Source organism: Phoca vitulina, unplaced genomic scaffold (assembly GCF_004348235.1).
Source record: "Phoca vitulina isolate PV1807 unplaced genomic scaffold, GSC_HSeal_1.0 scaffold1, whole genome shotgun sequence".
Lineage (NCBI taxonomy): Eukaryota > Metazoa > Chordata > Mammalia > Carnivora > Phocidae > Phoca > Phoca vitulina.
The window spans coordinates 63473140-63493180 of record NW_022589704.1 but is presented as its reverse complement, the minus strand read 5'-3'; the positions used below and the strand labels follow the sequence as shown (position 1 = coordinate 63493180).

The 20041-nt window shown below is 37.0% G+C and overlaps 1 protein-coding gene across 6 annotated transcripts in view; it reads left to right on the top strand.

The window, feature by feature from the left end:
• The window catches only part of B3GALT1 (beta-1,3-galactosyltransferase 1), a 509322-nt gene that overhangs the window by 233113 nt on the left and 256168 nt on the right, over positions 1–20041 (top strand). The gene's annotated exons all lie outside the window — the stretch shown is intronic.

Below are 20041 nucleotides of genomic sequence, written 5' to 3'. Positions count from 1 at the left end.
AGGAGACTTTTATAGGAGACATTAAACAAGAGAACAGATAGGAACTTCAACAGAAAACATGGAAGAATTCTTTGCATAATATTTCTTGTATGCTGTGTAATTGCTCTGCATTAACATGAAAATATAATTCTTATCAGTGATTCTGTAGCAGGAGAATCACAGGTCATTCAGTTGTGCACCTTTCCAGTCATGTAACTTGACACAAGATTGGAACTCAGACCAGGTAGGAGCAGGATTTCCCTTAACTCTCTTTATTAAATATCACTTTTGGCAGGCAGGCACTTGATAGGCCTGGAGAGAGCAAATAGGAGGTTCTATTGTGAATGTTCTGTGTTTCTGACTGAAGGGCAACAGACAGACAAAGACAGGATTGATACTTAACTGGGAAAGAAGAGAAATGTCACTTGGATCTTGCCCAGAGCACCTCACACAGAGATGTAAAGTTTCTTCTAGAAGCATATGGGCTCTGAGCATGTATTCAGATTAGGGTTCAGTTCAGATACCAAAGTTCCAAGCTATGCAACAGGATTTTTTAACTTGAACTTTTCAAGGATCAAGAGCAAATTGCAAGTCTAATCAACTGTAAGAATTTCAGTACTATTCCTGCTGCACTTCTGAATTTAAGGAAGGTTTTCTTTTTTTTTTTTTTTGTAGAATATCTGCCAACATGAGTTAGCCAAAACATACAACTCCAGACAACTGGAAATAATTGACCCACTAACTGAGTAGTTTGACATTTTATAGACACTCGAAATTTTATAAAATTACAGTTATGAAAACAACAGGAGAAAAAAAAGAAAAGAAAGAGAAGAATCCAAAATCAGAGTAGAACTTAAATAACTTTTGAAAGAAACAAACAAAAAGATGCTAAAACCTAGCTGTGTCAGAACATAAATAACAAGGAAGAAAAGGTCATATTATACTGAGGCAGCTTTCAAACAGCAGGGAATCTAAGTCTTGACCATTACATCTTTATGTTATTGTAAATCAATAATGAGCATAAATGCAATTAGTAGAAACAGAAGTAAAGGAAAAAACAGAATAATTAAAATGAAGGTCATTCTATTTACATTATTAATAAGTGTAGGCAATTAACATAATGTTCTTTTCTTCTCTAAGTGTCTGCTTGCTAGTAAGTCCCTTCACTTTACTAACATTCCCTGAAACATATATAAATGCTATGCATTTAGAAATATTTCTAAATAAGTAACTTTGCTCTGTCTATTCAAGTTTTTAATTATAGCACTTAAATCCTTTTTTATTTTTAAGTTGTTGGCATTTTCAGCTTTATGAAAGACCCTTCCAGAAAACATTTTTCAGATTTGGAGCTTAGAGTGAACAGATGCTTTATTTCTTTTCTTAGTTTATTGAGGATTAACTATCTCAGTACATTAAATTGCCACAAACTGTAAGCATGTAAAATGAAACAAGACTTTTTCTTTGTAGACATGTCTCACTAAGCAAACAAGAATTGGGATTCATGAATATCAAAGTAAGCCTGTGTATCTGCTTGGATATCTGGTAGACACCTGCCTATTGAGGTCACAACCTCCATTTTGCCCAAAGTGCTTCATTTATCTGGGATTGGATCTTTTGTTGTTAATACTGCCCTTGAAGTGATCATCTAGTAGGTGACCTTGCTTGCTTGGTTGACAACAAATACATTGCTATGTTTCAGTCCTAAGATCACAGTATTCGTGCCAAAAGGAGCCCTCCAGCGATGTTGAACAGACCAGGTTGGGGTAAATGATGCTGTGTATGGATGCTGTAGGTTAGAGGGAAAGAACATCGCTAGTTGCCCTGTTAATTAGAAAAAAATGAGGGAAAGGAAATTAAATCCTGCTGCCTTCTTGCCTGTATTCAAAGAGACATTGATCAATTGAAGCTTCTAAAAGATCCCTCTCAAATTATCTCAAGTCCTTAATGATGCTTACTGAAGTTCCTGCTCCCAAGAGTTCCTCTGCATGTGTAATTTCTACAATGTCCAAAGGTGATCTATGAGTCAAAAAGATGTGCTGAGATAATGCAGGTGGGGGTTGGAGGATGGGAAGCTTTTCCTAGTCTGCAAAAAACACAGATGTATGCTGAAAATAATTTCAGAAGAAAAACAAAAGCTTCTTAAACTAAGAAAATGCAATATTCATATTTTACATAAATACACTTTGGTTATCACTTGATTATTCCGGGAAACTGCTTTTGGTTTCCATTAAATAAATTGGAAGATAAAAGGTATAAACTTTTAAAAACTATTTAGAATATTATTGAATTTTGTTTGACACCAGAGATGACAGCGAATGTGATTAATTGCCACTCATAATTGCAGTTTCATTCCAGTGGTTATTACTTGTCAGTATCAATTAATAGCTCAACCAAAACCTCATTCATTCCAGAATATTAAAGAATGATGGCTTGTGGGAATTATGCTAAACTAGCACTTTCAATTAGATTTTGAATTTTATAGGGTACTGAATAATAGTTTATGAGTTTATAATAGTAAGTACCAGTGAGTTATTGTTGAATTGTAATTACTATAATTATGTATGTTTATCTGGAGAATTATAATTAGTATTGTCTTCATGATTAAAAATAGACTATTGTACTTAATTTTTTCACTTAATGTATAGTTTCTGAAGTTCATTATATAAATGAATGGGCTTCAAAAATAACCAGTTCCAATAATCTGCATGATGTGTACTGAACATGACTATTGGCTTATCGGGGAGAACAAAGACTGAAGGTAAGCAACTTGAGGTACAATTCGAGAGAGGAAGCTTCTGTACATCCTATGAGTAATCTAACTCTATGTTCGAGTTTTCTTTTCCTATTGTATAAATAATTTGTCATTAGTTTATAAAACCAAAGGTATATAAAAGAGTAGCAAAATGGACTGTAGTTCAAATTTCTTGTCGAGAGGGTTGAACCTTCGACTTTATTTTGCTTCCAGAATCTTTTTAAATTTGCTTCCAAAATTATTTTGTTTACAGGATCCAAGTTTCCATCAATCCTCAGAATATTAGAGAAAGCATACAAATTTCAAATTTGATGCCATAAAATATAAGCTATGTATTTAGTAGTATTGTATAAAAAGTCGACAAGGGCATTTTTAGCATTTAAAAAGTATCTTTAAAAAGTAGATCACAGAGAATTTAGAAATCTAGTCCTGAATTTAAAATTAAAATCTAAAATCTGATAAAACTGTTAATCTGTAATAGAGTAGGTGGAAGCCAACTAAATGTAAGTCCAGTTCCCTTTTTCTTAGTGTAATTGAACCAGTAGCATTCAACTAAAACGAAGGAAAAAATAGAGACTATATGATAAAATGAAGTGAATGTTAAAAGAAAGTCTGGTTATTTGGGAAACCTGAAGGTCATCCCAGATTACCCAGATGATCAAAATGACTATGTGGTACTTGCATGTTAATATGATTGAAAAAGAAATGAATGGACTGGTTCACAGGCTTCAATTTTACTTTATCTAGGTTGCTGTCTTCATCAACTTGATTTATTTACTGATTGCTCAGATTTTCTCAAAATTTTGTATATTGAGCTCCAATTGTGCTATATTTTGTTTTATGTTATTGTTTCTTTGTTAATGAGTCAAGTACCTTTATCGGCATTAATATAAATGCAGGAAGTGTGGAGAGCATAAAATTAGATGATGAATGAATTTGAAGCAGGATGCTACCATATGGAGGAACAAGAATGTTATTTCTCTTGATCTAGATAAATTTCCCCACAAATGCTGCTAGAGATACCATTAACCATTCTGGCAACACTGATGCCTCATGTTGAACTCTGTCACAGAAATCTTTCGTTTATGGACTGTTAAACAGTGTTTCCTCTCATAACCTGTGCTTATGTATTTGGCTTTTGAAACCCAAGGGCAGAATTTATGATACAGTGCATCTTAAGTTAGATGGCTTGTGCTCTCCATCCTCACCTCCTCTGTACTTACTGGTTCTATGACTTAAAGAAAGTAGCTTTACTTCTTTGCTTTCATTTTCTCATCTGTAAAATGAGAATGACAATAACTATTTCATAGCCCTATTTTAAGGATCAAATGTACAGGTACACACATAGAAGGGTGAAAATAAAAATTGTCACTATTATTATAGACTTTATTCTTTTTATATTGGGATTAGATGGTAAATACTGACTATCCTATTTTGTCTTAAGTCTAGATATGGACTCCCTCAGAACACCAATCCAGTCCTGTTAGTTTCAGCCCCTCATTCCAGCCTGTCTGTTTGCTTTAGGACCCTTACGCTGTTTTATAGTTTTTACTCTGTGAGATCTGCAAATATGACAGGATTTTCTTTACATCTTCATATAAGTCATTCATAATAATGTTCAGCAAGACATGGCTGAGTACAGAGCTCTTTGGCACACCAACAGGGGTCTTCTTGCCAGGGTGAAACTGATCCACTAATCTCATACTCTTTATACAGTAGTTCAACAAGCTTTGCATCCGCTTAACCAGATTATCATTCTGCTCACACATCTCTATCTTGTGTATGAGAATATCGTGGGAGATATTGTAGAAAGCCATTCTGAAATACATCTTTATAAAATTAACACTGCCTATCTCCAAGTCACCTCTTAGTTAAAGTTTTATATAGGCAATCTGTAGGCTTACTCAATTATCTCACTCATTGCAGATTATCTATACTTTTCATGTACAAAGGACAAAGGTGGGTGAACCAATGGAATAATTCATTATTATTATGATTATCATCATTATAACTTGACTTTAATGGCTTCCCAAATGCTTTAAAAATAGTTCACATTTTTTTAATTTCTATGGTATATATGAAATATGTCTGTATATCTCTTTGTTTTTCAGTTACCCCTTCAACCACATATAATTGTCTCTAAATTCCTAGACTTTAAATAAATAAATAAATAAAAATTCCCTTATTGTCCTTGTATAGTGAATGGTACCTATCCTTAAATTCCAAATCATACAGTTTGTAAGGAGAAATTACGGGTGACAACAACAGCAAAAAAAAAAATCCTACTTTTGATTTTCCTATCTACCATTATCCCAGGCCCCCAGGAGCACCAGGTTTAATGTACGTGGGGACTTTCACCATGTCAGTGTCTGCTCTCTCCTTTCCCCTCCTCTCCTCATACACTAAGTACTCTTTTCTTGAACAGGCAACCACTTGGTCATATAAACAGCTTGTGAAACCGATGACTCTTTGCTATCAGTGAGTATGAAATCTTAATAACCTCAAAGGACAATTATGAAATCTCCTCCTCTGTCTTTTTATGATATATAATACTTTCACCACCTTCTGCATCCTACTCACCCCACCACAATATTTAGTAAATGCCTGGTACATAGAAGGACCTGTATGATGGGAAGAAATTAAATTGCACCCAAGGAACTAGAATTCAAATACTGATGCCAATACGATCTCAGTTACATTGAAAAAGTTCCTTCTTTGTGTCTCAGTATACTCATTTATAAACTGGAAAGATGACACTAGATTAATAATGGTATAATCAATCAATTAAACACCTTTATTTTTATTCTGATCATCAATGTCTGTATAAAGTGATGGAATGATATGCTGAATTTTAAGATTGGTGGAACAATAAGGCATTGCTTTTAATTAATCAATCCATATGCATTAATTGACCACTTAATCTATACTTTGTGATGCCTTTAATAATGAATATATTTCTTTTCCTGACTCACCTACCTCTTTTATTGTTCAATCGTATTTCTGATTTGTTTATAATGTAAGGATGTTTTTTTCATCTGAAATATGGTTTCAAGGATTACACACATTGAAATGAATTTCCTACAGGTCCTGAAATGTTTTGAAGGAAATATCAAGCAGCAGGCTAAGGTTATTTCACTCAAGAGCATTCTTAATTATTAAAATTAATTTAGAATCCCCATAACAATTTACTGAAAACTGTTAAGAGAAGTCAAACAAGATGTTCCTAGTGAACAACAACAAAAAATCTGCCCTTTTAACCCTATTAGACACTTAACTTTTCAAATTGTCCTTTGAAAATGAGTATATAAAAACCCTGCATAAATGAAGCAGTCAAGTGTTCTCTCTCTCTCACATAATTCTATTCAGAGATTTATTACCTACCATAAATCTTAAGCAACAGAAATGTTAGTGAATTCATTTTACTACTATTTTTTTTTCTGTTTTTGACTGTTTGGCATTATATTGGCATGTGAGCAATCAGTCTTGTATGCTTGTAAAGCACAGCATTGAGTTATGGACGGGGCCATTCAGAAACTATTTAGCCTAGCTTCGTGACAAGAAGAAGATACCCAAATCATCTCAGTGGAATAAAGGAAAAATTTTCCAATTATAGATGTGGAAGCTTGATTAATGAAAATTCTAAGTCTATCCAAGGACAAATCAAAATGCAGTGTTGGCCATAGGTTGTGCCCACACTGTGGGTTCCTCAGACCTACGCTCTCTCTGTTAGTGTGAACTTCTCTTAGGAGAAATTGAATTTTAAAGTGCCACCAGAATGATGTCTAAATAAGCATGAGACCAGAATTTTCCCCATTTGCATCAATATATTCACACAAAATTTTCCTTGCAGTGTTTTGTGGGAGAAAAAATTCACCTTTGAAAATCAAGCACGAATATCGTCTCTAATAAATGTATTTTCTCCAGAGAACAGAGCAACTGCAACAGATGTTCTAATAAGAGTTCTCTTAAAATCATAACAGGTGTCCTGATAGAGATGAAGAAACAAAAATAGGCTGGGTCAGAATGTAGGTATGTTGATGAGCTTTAGCACAATCTTTTCTGTCATTTCCACTTGTTTCCGGGAAATCCCAGAAGTTGAAAATCAGTGATGCTGTGGAAATTAACAAGGACTGAGAGTCGTGAGGACATTTAGAGGGCAAATATGCTGCTTTTTACTTGCAAAACTCTGATATTCAAACCACAGTACGGGATGTGTATAATAGGAAACCTAATAATATAGTGGGAAGCATTTCCTTTCAGCAGAAAGAGAGGAGCGTACAAAAGGAACAGATGGTGATAAGTTTGTAGCAGTAGGGCGAAGCACTAAATAGTCTTTGACAGAGCTTGCCCCCAGATAGAATGGCAGTGGCAGGGCTTAAATCATTTTTACATTGCTCATTGACTTTCTTTGCCTGCTAATAAGTCTTCAGAGAATGAATTTAGTTGCAGCATGACGTTGCCTTTCTCTGTTAATGTTACATGTCCTTTCCTGAATTTGTTTAACCTCATGACCCCAATTTTGGTTTCAGGACCCTCTCCCCAATCCTTTCCTCTCTTAAAATGAAATGTTATAGGAAGCAATTCTAGCCCTCAATGATTCTCTTTTAAAATTTTGCATAATGACTAGGAAAACCTGGAGAAGGAACTTTAACTGCACAGCAGAAACACTTGGCAGATTTTTTTTTCCCTCTTTAAATGATGATGCTCTGTCTCCACCCAAGAACAATTAAATTTCTAGAAATCTCTAGATTTCTGCCTCTCCTGAGCAGTCTGGACATAGGTACATTTTCAAAATGTCCTCAAGGAATGCTGACATTCAGTAAGAGTCGATAACCTCTGCGTTCAAGTCCTCAAAAATAGGAAGCTTTTTACACAAGATGTAGTAACTGGCATTTTGATACACTGCTGAGAAAAAGGAGTTTAGCTGAATTGGAAGCCGTTCTTCCCTGATGCTACCATACTGTGGGGTTCTTTATCGTAGTGCTTATCCTATTTTATCATAATTGTTGCTTTCTTTGTCTCTCTCCCACTCATAGAGAGCAATATCTCTGTCTTTCAAGTTCCTAGCCTTTACATAATACATTGTTGAAAACCAACTCCTGAAGGGCAGAGGCTAGGGGATTTTTTAAATATATATATTTTTTCTTTCAAGTACCTAGCCTTTACATTAGGTGATAGAAAAATAGTGAAGTTCAACTTTTTTTTAAAAAAAGGTTTTATTTATTTATTTGAGAGAGGGAGAGAGAACGAGCACAGGGAGGGGTGGAAGGGGAGGGAGAAGCAGATGCCCCACTGAGCAGGGAGCCCGATGTGGGGCTTAATCCCAGGACCCTGAGATCATGACCTGAGCCGAAGGCAGACACTTAACCAACTGAGCCACCCAGGTGCCCCAAGTTCAACTTTTTTTTAACTAAAGTTAGGCTGTTGCAAGTAATAGATTAGTACTTCATAAATTTCGATCATTTTTTGCGGCATCTTCACAATTTGGGGAAACACAGTGTTGAATAAAATTAAGATAGTTTGATGTAGTTCCTCAGTATCAAACTGCATCTTCTTCTGTGGTTGGGCAAGTCCTCTGGTAAAGCTACAGACAGGCTCACGAAAGGATAACTTTTAAAATATGTTTATGCTTTTACTTAGATTAAGTATGATACTAAAATGTGTAATCTTTTTAGATGATGAAATTACAACAAAAATGCTTTTAGAAACATATTTTGCATTAATTCCTCTAAAAACCCACTTGTTAAAAGCAGCCTATTAATCCAACACTGTCTCTGTCCCCTGACTTCTCTTATCCAACTGGGTGTTTACATGTTATGTCCTCTTCCTTCTCTCAGTCTTCGAACAAAGGCCAGGCTCCACCCTTACCTTTCCTTACCCTGTTCCCCAGCTTTGGGACCCCAAGGAGAAAGCCACTGTAGCCCCAGAGAGAAATTATATCTGACTTCTGAAAGGAGATAGAAACCCAGGCAGCCTCCCTACCAACCATCCTGTAGAAACACAAAGTACTCTTTGTTGGACCTGTCTCTATATCACCATATTAATAAGCTTTTGCAAAGTTCCTTGCTTTTCAATTGCTTTAGTTTCATTTCAACTGGTAAAAAAAATTTGCTTCCTAACATCCAGGGAGGGAGGTGGAGAGAGATTGGATTTTTCCCTTCAGATCTCTGCAGTATTGTTTGGAGAGTACAGTAATGGTCCCAGATGAAGGTAGAATAAGAGGTCTTCCTTTCCAGGGGTCTTCTAGCTTTGAGATGATGGGGCAAAATGAGGGAGGAGGCTGCAAGGGACTACAGAGGAAGGTCTGTAGAGGCAGTGGTCTATGTTCACTACAGTTTCTATTATTATAGATCTGATTTTTAAAATGGCCTCGGAGGAGATAGGGGCACCTGGGTGGCTCAGTTGGTTAAGGGTCTGCCTTCGGCTCAGGTTATGATCCCAGGGTCCTGGGATGGAGCCCCATGTCGGGCTCCCTGCTCAAAGGAGAGTCTGCTTTTCCCTCTCCCTCTGCTTCTCCCTCTCCCTGCTCTTGCTCTCTCGCTCACTCTCTCTCTTCCTCTCAAATAAAGAAATAAAATCTTAAAAAAAATAAATTAAAAAAATGAGGAGGAGATCAAAATGGTCTCTTAAATCACTTTTCATAAACTGTACTCTTCTCCATTAATCCCATTCTAGGCTCAAGCCTAAGAATACTATATTCTATTTATCCCAAAACTTTTTATCTTAATAAGCTCTTAAAATTATTCAGTAGTATTCCAATTTGATTCATCTTCGATGTTTTCCATTCTGACAGTAAAGTATCATTTGTTATCATTCAATAGCATTGATTGAGTGCCAGACAGCATCATAATAAGACTGTAAAAGCTGTCCCTGTCCAAAACATGCCCACATTTACCTGTAGAAACAGCTATATAATAAGTAATTTCAATATAATATATTATTTGCTGTAGTAAAGTTACATACAAAATGTTTAAAGAATTTATGCCTTGGAAATGCTAGGATAAATTGCTAGTAATCATTAGAATCATACTTTTCCAGCTGACCATTTTATTATTAGTCAACAATTTATAATCATTCCCTTATTCTTCCTTGAGATTTTTAATCCATTGGAAAATATACTTGCCTTGAATACAACTGAAACAGACTAAATACCTCTGCTGGACTGTCTGTTGCTTTAAAAGCAGATACATTTAGATATCATTATATTGCATAGTTCTTGTGAACAGCTATTTTATTATTGCAGCCCTGCCAAGTCTCCTGTGCCATTCATGCCATTATATCAAGTGAAAATCATGAATAACAAAATAATGACAGAGAACTGTATTGCAAGACCAATGTAACATCCATTAAATCAGGATGTTAATTTCAAGAACACAGAGGCTTTTGAAAAACCATAAAGGAGTTTGTAAATTGTTTGAGGAGCACACTCCAAATATTTCCAGAAGGTAGCTACCCTTCCTATGTATGTATTTGTCTGTTAGGAGTCAGGTGAGTCCTGCAAATTGGAGTGCCCAGAAATAATTTCTTAAGTCTGCATTATGTTTGTGTTTGTTAATAACCATTAAACTCAGTGTGCTTCCTCCTCTGTGTCTATGTGTCATGGTGATACAGCGGTGTTCCCTCTCTGCCACAGGTTGTCAGCAGCTTGCAAAGTGACAGCACTAAGATAGAAGGATAGCTCTTCTCCAGTGAACCGATTTAAAATGAAAGGAAGACCAAGCCCAGGTTTTTTGGTCCCAGATTATAGGAACTGACTATCTCATTAGTGATTAAAACAGTAGCTGTTAATATCTTAGAGCTGGTTGATCAGTTTAATTATTTTGGAATCCAGCTAGATTTCTCTTCTTTTAGCCAACATGGGGATTTCATTCTCTCCAAACTTACCCCAAAGCAAAAAACTTTGCAATGGTTCTGAAAACTGAGGGCCATTGCCTGCCACACATTTACAGACTTGGTATGCTTTAGCAGTAGTAGTCAGTGTTATAGAACTGGCTTTGTGGTTAACACCGCAGTGGCATCACAAATGTACTCACTGTATCTTCACATGTGCCAAGAAAATGTAGTGTCATTATTCTCCAAAACAGCTGTTATCTCTTTCACGAGCCTCCACATACTAAATAGTAGAAAGTAGAGACATACGAAAGTTAGTCCAACCATAGCCTGAGCCAATAATTTAGTTTCTCTAGACTTACCTGCTTCTTTAAAAATAACTTCGTTTCCCCATTTTGTCTCTTTCTTACTTTGACCCCTCCTAAGATGGTGTTTGTGCTATGGAAGGGTTAGGGGATCTAGTACATTGGCCCAGAGGGGTTGTCCACCTGCTGATCCTAAGGTTTGTACTGGCAAGAAGGAGGCTGCAAACAAATGACCCAGGCAGGCCCATCTCTGGGCATTCTACAGGGACCCCGTGCAGAACTTAGAGTGTGGTACATCTTCAGTCTAACCTCTCTTGTCTTTATCAAGGCCCAGGGATGATGGCTAGCTCTGTCTCCTATACATGTTGAATTTTTTTTTTTTTCAAGATGGCCTACTGGCTCTCAACCAGCATTCCTGCCATGTGAGCACAGAAAGAGCCATGAAGCTAGATTGCTCTCTATGCCTGGCCATTCCATCCCACCCTAGTGACTTGGGTGTGGCAGCTCCCTGTTGGAAAGAGTTTATTCCACACTACATTCTATTCTCAGGGCACCATCAGGGAGAGAAACAAGAATTCCTCTTTTCTCAGTGTCACCTTAAACATCAGTAACACACTTGCAGCTTCAGCTAAAGAAGCAAGATTTGGGCTCAGGAGTCAGACACTCTGCCATCTTTATCTTTATTACTGTTTTGTCCACTTTTTTTTTTTTTTTTTTTTTTGGCTATCCCTTAAATGACAAGAAGCAGGCTTTTCTTTTATTTCTCTATGACATTTCTTCCTCCTACCATATGACTGCAAGCTTCATGATGTATTTGCAAAAGGAACATCTTCTCTTCTATTAAGGAAGAAACTCTATGATCTATCACTTTCATGAATAGACCTTGTTCATATGTTAAAGAAATTTAAGAAATGTATTCTCTTCTTTTCATCCTCCTTTTCCTCTCTCTCCCTGCTCTCTCTCTTGCTTGTCAAGGTCATTATTTTTGTTAAAAGTATCAAATAGCTGCCCCTTCTCTGAGATGTTAGAAGGCTAAAAGAATGTTTTTTAAAAGGTAAATTGCAGTGCACCAATATATATTTACAAATATTGTATCTGTCCCTTTACTCTATTTTCAATATCCATCTGAGTGTATCAATACCTCAAACTACTGTGCATTTTTCCAGATAGTGTGAACATCATCTCAGATTTCTCAATATTTTAAAACTTGCTATCAGTATACTTGAGACATTGTGTTTGGTATTGTAGGGGAGGAAAATTCTCCCTCTACCCTACAAGATTCTCCAACTGAAGTTCTGGAAATTAGACTGATAAAAACAAAATTAACAAGAGAAAAACAGAATCTTCTTAACATGTGCAGTGAAGAATTAAGTGATGAGTAACCCAACGGGGTGGTTAGATCTTGGGGTTTATATAACATCTAAACAAAGAATAAATTTTTAGAGAAGTTATAAGACAAAGGAAAGGGGGTTTAGGCTCTTAGCAGTGGCAAACTGTGGGAAGATAAATGTATAGGGAAACTAATAGAAGATAAGGGTTGTTTTAGTAAGGTTTGTTATAGAGATTCCTCTCAGTGCTATTTCTGGGTTGATAAGAGCCTAGAATTTTCTCCCATGATTAAGAATCACCCTTCCCTTTCTGATAGAGAGGGAGAGGACGGAGAGAGAGAGTGTGTGTGTGTGGGGGGGGGTGGTTTGTATGTTTGTGTGTGTGTGTGTGTGTGTGTGTGTGTGTCTGCTTCTTTTCATTTGCCTTTAACTCAAAATAATCCTTATGTCAAAGTGGCATATTTTGGGGTGGCGTACTTCAAACTCTTTCACTCCCCCATTTGAAAATTTAAGAAGTTTTGTATATTAAAAATCATGTTGGTAGCTAGGGAGGGAGATCTGAGTTAGAAGTTGTAAGATAAGAGATCTGTAAAGGAGGAGAAAAACATATTGGAAAAAGCAGAAAAGAACACATCTAAGTACATTGCCCCATATCTTACTGAATCAGTCTCTCGGTCCTGGGAATAATAGGTCAGTCCAGATAAACAGCTGTGTCTCGTTTCTGGAGGCAATGGTGCAGTTGGGAAGAGGGCACCCACCTAATGAGGCCTCTATATGGTGTGAGTGTTCAGGCATTTAATAAGAGGCATTTCTGTGGAAACAACAACAAAAAAACAAAGTTTAATGGTTAGAACAAACTATAAACCCACATTTTGAATCCAGAGGTCAGTGAATCAAGATTTCTAGATGTTGGGCTTGAAACATCCTTAGATGATAGAGTGAGAACAAACAGTGGCAATCAGATGAATTTCCTGTTTTGCAGTTTGAGTGTCTCTGCTGATGGCATATACATCAACGTCACAGTCATGGTTATTTTTCAGAGCAGAGCAGGAAAGCATCCATCTTCAGCTTGCAGGGCTTTTTTAGATAAGGATTTAAGCAGTTGGGTTTTAGTTCTCAGTGACACCAAGCCAAAAGGGTGAAAGATAAATGGGAAACCTTAATTACTGACAAAATGCACAAAGATGCAAGATCCAATTTACAAAGAGATAAAATAGTTCAAAGAAAATATATACATACACACACACACACACACACACATATATTCTGAGTATATATAAAGATAGGTTATAATTTTTCATTGAAACATAGAAATTTTCCCTACAACCAGCCCCCTATTTCTATCAAAGATAACCAAAGTAAGACTACTTTATGTACTATGTGAGCCTCGTCTCATTAAACTTGGCCTGGTTATTTACAGAACTGCAGCAAGGGGGCACCTGGGTGGCTCAGTTGGTTGGGTGTCTGCCTTTGGCTCAGGTCATGATCCCAGTGTCCTGGAATTGAGCCCCACATCTGGCTTCCTGTTAAGCGTGGAGTCTGCTTCTCCCTCTGCTCCTCCCCCTTGCTTGTGCTCTCTCTCTCTCTCTCTCTCTCTCTCGCTCTCAAATAAATAAAATCTTTAATAAAAAAAAAAGTGCAGCAAGAATAGTGATTGGCCATATAGGCTCTTTTTTTTTTTTTAAGTTTGCTTTATTGGAAATTTTTTTTTATAAATATTTTTTACTAGGTCTTTAATTTTAATTCCAAAATAGTTAACATACAGTGTTATATTAGTTTCAGTTGTACAATATAGTGATTCAGCAATTCTATACATTACTCAGTGCTCATCATAAGTGTACTCTTTAATCCCCATCACCTATTTCACCCATCCCCCTACCTACCTCACCTCTGGTAATCATCTGTTTGTTCTCTATAGTAAAGGGTCTGTTTCTAGGTTTGTCTCTACTTTTTTTTTCCTTTGTTCATTTCTTTTGTTTCTTAAATTCCACACATGAATGAAATTATATGGTATTTGTCTTTCTCTGACTGACTTATTTCCCTTAGCATTCTACTCTCTAGCTTCATCCATGTTGTTGCAAATGGTAAGATTTTATTCTTTTTCATGACTGAATATTCTTTATCCATTCATCTGTCAATGGACACGTATGGCCACTTCCATAATTTGGCTATTGTAAATAATGCTGCAATAAACATAGGGGTGCACATATCCTTTCAAATAAGTGTTTTTGTATTCTTTGGTTAAATACCTAATAGTGCAAATACTGGATCATAGGGTAGTTCTATTTTTAATTTTTTGAGGAACCTCCATACTGTTTTCTTTTATTGGAACTTTTAATAGGGAATCTCAGACTAGACTTTTAAAAGCCTCTTGAGGCTGGAAAGTCAAGCTAAGAAGTAGCCATCAGACTTTTCCTTTAATACCTATGAATTCAGCAAATTTCTCTCTTCCTGAGGTCCCCGAAATATGTTAAGATTCCTGGGCTTGCTAGGAAGTGATCTTTCTTACCTGTAAGTCTGGGAACCCTCTAAGTCAGGTACCAGACCAGTTTTTTCAAGAGACCATGTAAGCACTGGCTCTGTAAAGTAAATCTTACTTTATTAAATCTGTCTGGTCATATCTGATTCTATGCACATCATTCTTAAATATGAAATTCCAGTCAAAGCCTTGGTAATATAACCAATGTTTTCAATGGTGTCCTATCACAAGGAGAACAGATTCTTATTAAACTAGTAATGTTTTAAACAAAAAGTCATAAGAGGAAGGAGTTCAGGGGCATATTTTCTTATTATCAGAAATCTAGGACAATTAATTTTGAAGTTTTTCTTTTCTGTAAGTGTAGACAGTCCAGTGAATTCTTTGCGGTGGAAGATCCAAAATATATTTGCCAGGAGTTTTGTATAAGAAGGCCTGAAGTTGTTGGAGTCTGGTTATAGAATGAGAGACAATAAACATAGGCTTACCGTGTGTTCCCAGGACCTTTGCTAAAGCTATTTCCTGGCTATCAGTATTTATTTGTCTCACAACTGCCTGAATGCCTTTTGCAATGCTCACTTTTTTTGTTCTTAATCTGAATTCCACTTTCTACTCTTGTTAAGGGCCAGGAAATGAACTCTCCTGTTTCTTCCCAGAATCTCTTTTTTCCCCTTATGTTTTTTGTGTTTTTTTTTTTTAAGATTTTATTTATTTATTTGACAGAGAGAGACACAGAGAGAGGGAACACAAGCGGGGGGAGTGGGAGAGGGAGAAGCAGGCTTCCCGCGGAGCAGGGAGCCCGATGCGGGGCTCGATTCCAGAACCCTGGGATCATGACCTGAGCCTAAGGCAGGCGCTTAACGACTGAGCCACCCTCCCCTTATGTTTAATATGATCTTCCAATAGGAGATTTGTTTCAGATGAGATCTCTCTAAAAATCCTTTTAGATATTTTTTCCAAAGATATTTTTCCAAACTGAAGATCCATTGTCAGGCCTTCAACACATAGGATCGCCAAGGGTATACCCATTCTAATTGCAACACAGACCAGAAAGCCTTTTCATGGAATGATCCAGAGGCAACTTTCCAGGCTTAGAGTAAATGCTTACATGGATGCAAGAGGCATCCCTGGAGTGGGGGCAGATGATGTACGCCCCCATGACCCAAAAATGTCACTTCCAAAGCTGGTAAAAGAAAGCAAAGACTTCACTCTCTCAGACAGTAAGAAAACTTCAGTCTCCCACAAAAATGAGATGCCTCAATCACAGAGCCATTAATCTATGATACTTGGTAGGCTATTTAGGCATGAGGCTTTCCCAGCACTAACAAGGCAATGAAAAGAAAAGGTGATAAAAGTCCTTATGGGCTGAGACCCCCTTATTTGGACAAATTCCCCTGAGAGCTGGCACACACCGTAGGAACATGTCTCAGGTCCTCATCTTGACAGATGGCCATCTGCAGATGTAGGCCCGAGAACCCATATCTCCCAGGAAGCAGAAGAATCAGGGAGAGTACACTTTCACTGGATTCAAGCCAAGTTCTCAAGACACAAAACAAGACGGAGGGAGAATCTCATCTGGTTTTTTTAATTGGTGACCCACAGCAAAGTTTGTCATCCAAACAGACTCTGGTCTGGTGAGAACTGTAAACTGAACCAGGCAGTGAGGCCAGCTCAAACAACAGGCTTATATGATTTATGCTGGTGTTTTACCCTATGATTCTCCCCCTTATGACAAATGACACAAAAGACAGAGACAAAGGGAAATTGTAGCTACCTGAGAGAGAAATGATCAATAGCAAATGGCCAAAATGCCACATACCCAAAGAAGTAGTCACATGAATGTTTTTTCCCGTTAAAATTAATTTGGAAAGGAGAAATTTTTACCATCCTTCCTTGCCTGGACGCTACAGACAGAAATCAGAAAGGCTGATTTGGGTAAGAATTCTTACCTTTTACTTGCTTGGTCAGTTGTCCTAAGATTTACTGTAGCCTCTGGGGTAAGTGGTATGTTCTAGGTATCTCATCTGGGTTGCCAAAACTATGGGAGGAAAAAATTCCTGTACTCTCTTAGGTTCAATAGCTGGGGCTTCAGAATAAGGTGATGAAAGACAGCTTAACAAGAGAAAAACAAGCATAGTCTATTAACATGTGTATCACACATGCATGTGGGGGAACTCAGTGATGAGTATCTCAAAATTGTGGTTAGAACTTGGAGTTTCTATAGTATAGGAACAAAGAACCATACATTTTTTTAGAAAAGTGATGAGACAAAGGAAAATGGGTTTTGGCTCTTAGGGGTGGCAAACTGTGAGAAGGTAAATATGTGAGGAAACTAATGGAAGATAACAGCTAGTCAGTAAGTTTTGTTATGTTAATTATTCTGGTGCCATCTGTAGGCTGAGTCTAGAGTTGTCTCTGGTGATGAAGAATCATCCTGTTGTTCCTGGTAAACAGAGGGAGGGCAGCAAGTTTTTGTGTGTGTGTCTGCTTCTTGGCAGTTGCATTCAGCTCATAAGAACCCTTATGTCAGAGTGCCATATTTTGGGGTGGCATACTCTGAACTCCTTTAGTTTTGAAGGGGAGTAGATTTTGTTACCCCAAAATATGGCTCTTTGACATAAAGATTATTTTGATCTAAACGTTTTCAAAACTCAGCAGATTCAGGAAAAAACACTACTAACCCACCCCTCTCCCACCACCCACCTGCCTAAACTTACACTGGAAAGGGGGCCTGTCCTGGGAAGAAAGCTCTTACTAGACATACCTTTTTTACCTCAGAAACTTATCTGCATAACAGGACACTTTTGTTTTCCAAACCCCTCCTCTGCCTTCCTGTGAATGGCCTTCCTCCTCTTTGGATCCCCAGACTTCCACCCCTTTCCTTGGCTCAGGATGTTACATAAGCTCCAATCATCTGCCTGCTTTCGGCATCTCATATTTTGGGGGGCTCCCATTTTTACAACATTTGTTTGCTTTTCTCTTGTTAATCTGTCTTAATCAATTTAATTATTGGACCAGCCAAAGAACCTAGAATAAATGAAGGGAAATTTTTCTACCCCTACAGTATGGATCATTTATATGTAATTTGTAGGAACTTGATGAGTCACTTTAAATATCCACAATAGTGGATTCTTATTTTTTCTACCTCCTGCCAAACCCCAACATTTTTAAGCCTCTTTTGGGCTCCTAGAAATTACAGCAGTAATAGATTTTTTTTATGTCATATGTTTTTAAGAATGATAAAAAATCATGGATTTTCTGCACCCCCCCACCCTTGCCAGAAATTTTTACACACAAAATTCTGCTTAAATTTAAAAAACAAATCCAGATTATGAGTTCTACATGTAGAGTGAGCTCCCAGACATGACAGAACAGCTTATATCAAACTAACCATCACTCTAAAAAGAGCTACAATAGCAAAGTAATGATTAAAAAAAAATACCAAGCTGTCTGATGTATTGGAGAGCAACCAAGATCTGTAAGATCCTACAGAAAAGGATAATGCATTCAAGTGAACTTGGAATTTTATTCTGCCTTTCAGCCCCAAATATTTGCCATTCCTTAAGTGACATGGGCTGAGAGGCCAAGCAGAATGTGGTGACCTGGAGCTTTCAGCAGCTTCATAAGGGTAGAGAGATGAAAATTAGAATTAAGAGTTACAATGATGCCAGGATTTCCTGAGAAAGGGAAGAGAGACTTGAGCCCTTGTTCCACTGAGGAATTTGCCATTAACTAACTCAAAGGCTGAGCACAACTCTTGGTAGTGTCATGTCTGTAAGCAAACTGAAATTGGAGTTCAGGGCCCCTAATCAGAATGGACAGAGAATTCATGTCCTAAATATCTTAGTAGGTCCTATAAGTCAATTAAACAAAAACAATAGAAAACTCCTTTAAACATTGGCAACCAGTTTGACTATGCACTTCACAAAAGAGACTATCCAAATGGTTACTAAACATAGAGGAACATGCTCATCTCATTACTTCCTTGGTCATTGGGTAATTGCAAATTAAGTTCAAATTAGATACAAGTACACACCTACCAGAAGGTGGCTAAAATTTAAAAAAATGACAAACCTGAGGATTTGGAACAAACTGCACACTTACAGGATGCCTGGGTGGCTCAGTCAGTTGGGTGTCTGCCTCCTGCTCAGATCATGATCCCAGACTCCTGGAATCGAGTCCCGCATTGGGCTCCATGCTCAGCGGGGAGTCTGCTTCTCCCTCTCCCTCTGCTGCTCCCCCTGCTTGTGCTCTTTCTCTCTGACAAATAAATAAATAAAATATTTTTTTTTAATTGCACACTTACTACTGGTGGGAATATAATTTGTGTATCCATTTTGGAAAGCCTGTTTTTGCCAAATCTATCAAAACTGAATATTCATCAGTATGACCCAATAATTCTACTAGATTTTTACCCAATAGCAATGAATAGTTCCAAAAGACAAATGTAAAAAGTTATAACAGCATTATATATAATATTATTAAAAAGTAGAAACAATGCAAATATCCATCAATAACAGCGTAGATAAATTTTGGTATATTTGTACTGTAGAAGAATATGTAATCATAAAAACAGTATGGGTGCTTGTCTCGAACATAGTGTTGTTCACATTGAGGAAGCACAAAAGAATGAATAATATGTATATGCGTGAACTCAAAAACAGACAAAACTGATCTGTGGTGAAAGGTAAAAGTTGGGGGAGATAATGCCTAGGATAGCACAAGGGAAGTATCCAAGTTATAGAGCATTTCTTGAAGTGGGTGATAGTTACACAGGCATATTCACTTGGAGTATTCACCAATTCAGCTGTATACCTTCAATTTGCACATTTTTCTGTATTTATATTATTCTTCAATTTTTAAAAAGTTTGCTTAAAAGAGTAATTCAACTTATGGGAGACTATTTGTTTGGAACAAAATCCTTTAATCCTTCCTTATCCCAGGAAGCGTTGAGCAAAGTCCAGAAGACCCCTTGGGGGCATTCTGCACAATAATGAAAAAAGTCATATTTTCATAGTTACCTCACCTACACATTTAAAGTTGGTCATAACCAAGAGCCCAGTGCTTGAAGTTATATGCTAACGAATCCATGACATGGAATAAGAATGTCAGAATATTGATACCCAGTTTGAAGTTGAGTTAAGGAAGATGGGGTTTCATTATATGATTCTTCTATTTGTGTGTATGCTTGAAATTTTTCTGAAGTTTTTTTTAAGAAGAAAAACACAGGATCTGCCTATTCAGTAACAAAAAACAAATTATAATGCACATGGATTCCCACAGAGGAGGACAAAGAAGAATCAGAAAAAGAAATAATATACAAAATTGGATTTTAAATTTGGTTTGCTTCAGCTACAAATTTTAGTTAAAC